This window comes from Drosophila innubila (assembly GCF_004354385.1).
Source record: "Drosophila innubila isolate TH190305 chromosome 2L unlocalized genomic scaffold, UK_Dinn_1.0 4_B_2L, whole genome shotgun sequence".
Classification (NCBI taxonomy): Eukaryota; Metazoa; Arthropoda; class Insecta; order Diptera; family Drosophilidae; genus Drosophila; species Drosophila innubila.
The window spans coordinates 23,104,620-23,111,944 of NW_022995372.1; the positions used below are offsets into that span (position 1 = coordinate 23,104,620).

At 37.0% G+C, this 7,325-nt stretch overlaps 1 protein-coding gene across 1 annotated transcript in view; it reads right to left on the reverse strand.

The window, feature by feature from the left end:
• LOC117781357 overlaps positions 1–6,908 on the reverse strand; it is a 79,360-nt gene extending 72,452 nt beyond the window's left edge. The window contains exon 1 of the mRNA XM_034618104.1: positions 6,223–6,908. The gene's annotated coding sequence lies outside the window, so the exon portion shown is untranslated. The remainder of the gene's footprint in view (positions 1–6,222) is intronic.
• Between the last annotated feature and the right edge of the window lie 417 nt (positions 6,909–7,325).

A 7,325-nucleotide genomic window follows, 5' to 3' on the forward strand; every position in this document is an offset into this window, starting at 1 on the left:
CAAATTGAAGCTCGACGTATTTTCTTTTAATTAAGAAAAGCAAAACTTGCATGAAAGGCACAAAAGGAAAGGGTCTCCGTCCACTTGCTGCGTTGCCAAATCGATTTCAAAACTACTCATACATAAACAAGAGGACGAGGAGGCCTCACAAATGGCCAGGCCATAAAAACAAGGGGCGCATTAAAAAATCTCAGCTAATAAACTAACAAGAGGCGAAGCAAAATTTATAAACAAAACTCGTGAAAACTCATTGGAGTTGGCGAGTTTATATTCTCTCTCTAATTTGTTTATTTTGTGCTAAATGCACAGCAAGAATAACAACAACAATAACAACAACAGCAGTAGCAATAGCAAGTGCTATAAAATATCAACAGCAGCCACTGTGCGAGTTTGAATTATAAATTTATAAACTTGGGGGGGAAAATTGGAAAATGCTGTAAGTACTGCAAGCTGAATATTTATGCAAACGTCAATGCAATTGAGTTTTTCGGTGTTGCCAGCTATAGTATTTTATTACAAATCATCCAGCACACACCCTGCACACCCACAAACACACACATCGTGCCAAATTGATATGTAGTCGGGCAACGTGACGTATGAGTGATGATGCCTATGTAAACATGCAGAGCTGCCCTAGCTGCTGTGGGTGTATGTGTGTATGTGTGTGTGTGTGAGTGTGTGAGTGTGTGCGTGTGTGCTTGAGTATTCACAGCATATGATTGCTATGCTTGATGTAGCGCCACTTGCTGGATTCAAAATTAGGTTGCAGTTGGCGGTGGCGCCCATTCAAAGGCTACAAAACGTCAACAAATCAAGCGAGACATTGGCAGCAGTTCCTCTCTCCCCCCCCTTGGCATGTTTATGCACATTAGAGCCACTTGAAGCTTTTAGACCCAACTGTCAGAAAGACAAGCCGACTGACTGACTGACTGACTGATTGTTTGCTGCACACATTTCGCCCATATTGATTTGCATTTGTATCTATTCGATTGATTCTATATTTCCCCCTCTTACGTTTCTTTCTCTGTTTCAGACATTCCATAATTTATTTGATTGATATGGCTTTTCAGCTGGTAGCTTTTGCTATCATATAATAATTTTATAAATTATCTGACATACGAGCAGCGAGACCTCCATTTGATTGCCGCTAATTTGACTGTCAATCAATGGAAATGTTGCAGTTTTTCCATCGGGTTTTCATCATTTTGTCCCCGTTTTATTTCACATTTGTTTATTGGCCTGCTTTTTTTCATTGCTATTTTTATATCTTTTTCTATTTTTGCTCGCTTGCTGTAGCGTGTTTAATTCTTATGAGTTATGCATGATAATTCGCAACATGGATTTTAATTCTGTTTATGCATAAATCGAATTGTTTTTGAGCATATTTTCCTATAAATTCTCAGATTAGTTGATTTACTCAATCATATCATCTATGTAATTATTATAAATTTGTGTGAACATTATTTAACTCTTTCTAATATATGGTAATTTATATAATATTTCTAACTAACAGCTTGATGGATTGGGATTGAAAATAATTCACAATTCATTCCGTAATGCATAAATTCTTAACAGTAAATTGAATTTATTGAATAACATCACCTTGAAGTAGGGAAAATAGTAATTCAATATTGCTTAAAAAAATATAGGTACTTTCAGTAAAAATACTGAAATGTGTTTCTATTATAAAATTTTGTTAATATTGTATATACATTATAATTTAGCAAATTACTCTTGACAATTGAAAATTCTTATGAATGAATAAATTGTTCAATGTCATGTAATGTTACAGCCCATGTTCTGAAATGTGTAAGGGAGTGTATGTGGGAGAGTGTGTGGGAATGTGTGTGCTTGTGTGTGTGCATAGTGAAAGTTCAACTTAATTGCCTGCACGATATTTGCCTTTCATTTTATGATTTTCAGCATGTGAATAAGTATTTTTAATGAATTGCCAGAGCAGAAATCGACAAGGGTCTTGACAGTTGGGAATATTTCATAAATTTGGTTGAGATTTTTTCTACTCTGTGTTTTAGTCACAGAAACAGACATCAATTATGCATGACAACCCTGGCATCTCAGGAGTACACTCCAGTGATGTCGACGTGCTTTTAGATTTTATTTTGTTTTTGCTCTATTATTACGAGAAGAATATAAGCGTCGATGCTAGGCTATCAATAATGCAATTATGATTTTCATGTTCGCCACAAATTGTAGAAAAATGAAATAAAAGTGAAGGCAGTCCAACCAGACAAATGCAGCAAAGCGTAATACTGAGTGTCTCCATAACTAGACCACAAAGGCAAATTAAAAATATAAATGAGGGTGAAAGACGAATGATAGGGGTAAAACAATATTTAACCCAATGACACTGGCTTAAAGTTTAATCAAAGTTTAAAGATCAATCAACTAATAACTAGATTTGTCCCAATAATATTGTAAGCTCATTTAAAGCATATGGCAAACAGAATGAGGTAATTTGATTGTTTTGAAAGTTCATTATAACAACTGGCATAACTAGTTTTATTTTTCTTTTATATTTTGACAGCAGAAATAAGATACTTGAAAGCCCATTCAAGTAATCATCAATAGCTCAAAATGAAAGCCAAGTAAATATTAAAAGAACATATAATTTGAGGAGCAATCTAAATTAAGCTGCCTGAAAATGTAAAGCTCATGACATTTTAGATATTGTTTTGAAAGTTTAAAATTTTAGGCAAATAAATTTGTAGAGATTTGAAAGCTTGCAACGAACTAAAAATGAGAGCCAAACATATGTTGAGAGAGCATAGAGAATAGAATTTCGAATTTTGTAATATTTCAAGCTGTGAGCTCGACATAATTTCACTATCTCACTGCAAAACCAATCGAATATTGAGAGGTCGCTGTCAGCTAGTGTCATTGCATCATAACCGCCACGTCCATCAACAAGAAGCACCGAGAAGGCAAAAGGGTAAAGACGATGACTGTGTAAATGAGTTAACCGCAATATGTCAGTGTTCAACTAGTCCACCTAAGGCCGACTTTCCTCTCCTCTCCCCTCCCCTCCCTCTTCTGCCCACCTAAAAGCCACAGACACGCACAGCAATTTGTGGGGGTCTTGAGAGGAAAGTGGAATTGGAAGTGGATGTTAAAGTCATCGTGTGTGGGGGGAGTGCAAATAAAATCAATCAATTTGTGTGGCAAAACAACAACAAGAAACAACAAACATAGCAACTACTAAGTGCACAGTGACACTGAAATCTATTTACGAGAGTGTTGAGAAAAGTTCAAAGTGACGGAGAAAGTCAGAGAGAGAGAGAGAGAGAGAGAGAGAGAGAGAGATAATGGTTCACACGCCCCAATAAGTTGCACTACTTTAATACAAATATGGTTAGAGTTACGGATTAGCAGATACACTTCACTCTTATGTGTGTGTGTGTGTGTGTGTGTGTCTTTGGGTGTAATTAATAAACACAACTCACCCCAAGACGGACAGCCGAAAAATGCAGCTCAAGTGTCGACTGATTTAGCAGCTGACTTTGCCTCAACAATTACTTTTTTTTCGACAAGTCTAGGACTCATTTACATTGGAAAATGCAAAGGGCAGGAATATTGGGAAAACCGCAATGGAAATCTCGAAATGGAGCCAAATAAAAATCAATCAACACGCGTGCTTAATAGTCAATGTAAAGATGGGGTGGAAACGAACAAGAAGAAGAAGAAGATGCTGCTCATCAAATGTATCTGCCAGATACATTTGGTGAATGCCTGTATCTTTAGCGCGTCGCTGTAAATATATTGAACAATTGCCAAAGACAAATTGCCTTTGTCTCTAATTTTAAGACAACTCTCGTCGCCTGCCTTTGTTTTACTTTAATTTGTCTTTGCCGTGGGATTCGTTAAGTTTCACACGGTTTTTCTTTATTTTTTGTGATATTCCGTCTGGCTTTTTACTTCATTGGGCCAATTGATTGGCGCACGTTTTGCGCGTGGCGAGACAAGCCAAAAAAGTAGGTAAAGTATAAAAACAAAAAACAAAAAAAATAAGCAGTTTCATCTTCTTTTTATGGGTCTGAGCTCGCATCTATAAGGTAGACAAGCAGAGACAGGAATGCATTTACCGAGCTGAAACATTTTCCTTTTAACATTTACATTTTCCATTTTTCGTTTTGTTTTTCGGGGATTTTTCTGTTTTTGGTTTTCTCATCGGCGCTTCAATTTTTATTGAAATGCGGTGGTTGTGTTGTTGTTGTTGTTGTTGCTGCCTCAACAGCACTTTGTGGGTGCTTAAAACAGCTGACAGGCCCCACTGACAGATTGATGAATGTTTATGCTGCCTTTTCGCCTGACCCTGTTATTTCAGCCCTCTTACAATTTATATATTTTCTCTCTTTTATTTTTTTCCATTCTCAATTTTAATGAAAATATTTTGTAAATGCGCTATTTTCATTTGCGATGCGATGCGATGCGATGCGACGAGGCCGTTGCCAAAGATTTATGGCACAAACACCCGCAGAACCTGCAACATCAGACAACGCGACGTGCTTGTCTTGGCCCCTTTCGGCCATCAGGTTAATTTGTTGTGATGCTAATAGCCTGGTCGAAGCGAACGATCGACACAAATGCGTTAAATCGTTGACAATTGGGATCAATTTGACTCAAACTGAAAGATATCTCTTTCCTCTTTCTACCACTTATTGTTGTTATTTAATTTTCATGAAAGTGGCAAGAGAGGCGCCCACTTTGAGTGTGTGCCACAAAAATTCAGACATGAGTCAAGGGATTTTTCTAATACGCAACTCATGACCATTAGCATCACATATTTTGGGCGGGTCTTGAGAAGGTCAAGCTCATCTGCGGCATATATTGGGTTAAGTCAATTAGAGTTAAAAAGCTTCAAAATACAGTTTATAAAGATGAACCATTTTAGAGGTCGAAGATCGACTCAAAAAATACATTCCATGTAAAGAATATAAAATGTTTTTTAAACACCTTAAAGCTTTGTTAAAAGTTAATCTTGAGAATTCGTAGATTCATTAATTTTTTACATAGATCGTTGAATAGCTTAAAATTGAACAAATGAAGAACAATATAGTTTTATAACGATCATTGATCAATTATAAATAACCTCAAAATTTTCTAGCTTTTATCTTTTCAGCTGCTCATTGAATTGAAAACACTTAATATTTCTGTCAATCAAACCGACAATCAGTTCAAAGAATTGAACCCAATTTGACAACCATAATTTGAAAGCGTTTAAATATAGTTTTCTATACAAAAATATGACTGTATAGAACTTTATTGAATCAAATTCTTTAAAATTTATTTGCAGGAATCTTTTTTGATTTAAAAGCTAATATACAATGGAAACTACTTTTAAAAAAGTATGTATTTATTTTGTATGAATAGAAACTTTATGCTCTATTTTTAACAGGGTATTTAAATAGTTCTTTTTTATAGGGTTTTATCTATGGATTCCAGTTGTTCGTCACACATTCAACACCTTTTTTGATGGCTAATCTAATTGAAATCTCAGCTTAGGATCGTTTACTTAATGGAGACATTTCTAAGCAAATGTTTAATGAAATCAGATCAAACTTTTAATGGGGAATCCATTGTTATTTTTTCTAAGTCTGAGTTTTTCTTTTGAATTGAGGCATGGGAGATAAAACATGAACCGTAACCAGAGAGAAAAGGGTTAAGAAATTTCGCTGGCAAAATGTGTAAATAATCGAGAAAAACTTGTGGAAAGCCCACGCACAGCAGCCGTGACAACAACAACAACAACAACATCAACGATAGGGAGAAAAACAAATATACAACTGTTGAAAATCTCGCGCGGAAAAATTGGACGCATTTGCTGACCCAAAAAGACAAATGACCGAAAAAAAATAAAAACACAGAAAAAAAAAATAGAAAAACAAAAGGGACAACAGCCGCATTGGGGATACAGGAATACCATTTTGAAGGCGGGAGGCGTGGCAGGGGCAGAAGCAGGGAGGACACTGTGTTTATTTAATGCAAATATTTGTTTATTTTCGAATGGCAGAGGCGGTCTTTTTTTTTGGGTTCTTGTAAAGAATGTAAATGTCCAGAGAATTTGCTTTTTTCATATTGTTTTTCTTGCTTAACACCCACATGTTTCAGAGTATTCGCGGAATTAATTCAAATTCGGGGATTTTTTTTTATTTAATTCGCTTAACAATTGTCTTATGCTAATTTTTGCAGGTGAACAAATCTTACCCGTAACCCTTTTTTCCTACGCTTCCAATTTCAGAGGGCGGCGAAGAAGAAGAGTGTAGAATGTTGTTCGGTTTTCGGTTTTTCTTCGGTTTTTCTGTTTGGCTTTTGATTAGGCCGAAACTGATAAATGAGCGATTTAAATGCTAATTAATTGTTAGGCACACAATCATATAGACACACTCACACACACACACACATACACAAAGAAGCACAAGCACACGCGGGTGTGCGAGTGAGATGGGGTTACACCAATTTACACGAATGCTAACAAATTTGTGGAACGATTTTGTCTCGTTTTAATCTCAGTTCATTTATCAACAAATGCGCTCTTCATTTGGTTATTTTGAATACGATTTCGATTTCGATTACACGCGCTTCTCGTTTCCCTTTTGTTGCGCTTTTCCGATCGGCAGCATCTTTGATTAATATTTCTCGAAATTCAAATCAAACCGTCAAACGGTCACACACACAAGCACACGCACACAAGTACAACACCCACTGCACAGCATTACGATGTGGAGAAGCACGAAGCGGAGCCGAAGCTAACTGTAAATTTGGATAGCAGCGTCTGATACTGACCGACTGACTGACTGATAATACACACAGAGCGTTCGTATGTTTTTTTTTTGTGGGCGTCCGTGACTGACGTTCCGTTACGTTGCACGCGTCGTGAAAGACTAAATCAAACTGAATCATACAAGTATAAGCATAGACAAGACAAGCGCATGCAACAAACGCACGATGTGCGTTCGGTCAACACACGAAGCTGTCGGCTGCATTAACGAGGCGAACCCATACGAACGATGCGTGGAACAATTGCCGTTTATGCTACAACATAGCCGAATAACAGGCAAACGAAGGGACAGCCGGACGAGCTATGTGGCTCCATCTAGCGTCAACTACTGCGTACTACACTCTTATACGCTGTTCGTGTACGCTTAACAGCGCTTTAACATAACAGCGCTCTGTTGTGCCTACAACACGTGCTGGTTCGATGAGGGGAAACATTTGCAGCTGCTGCTCAAAGGTTGGCACGAGGATAACAAATTCCTCACTGGATAGGTCGATGTAATTAATTTCTGGTCTAGATGCAGCAACAACAA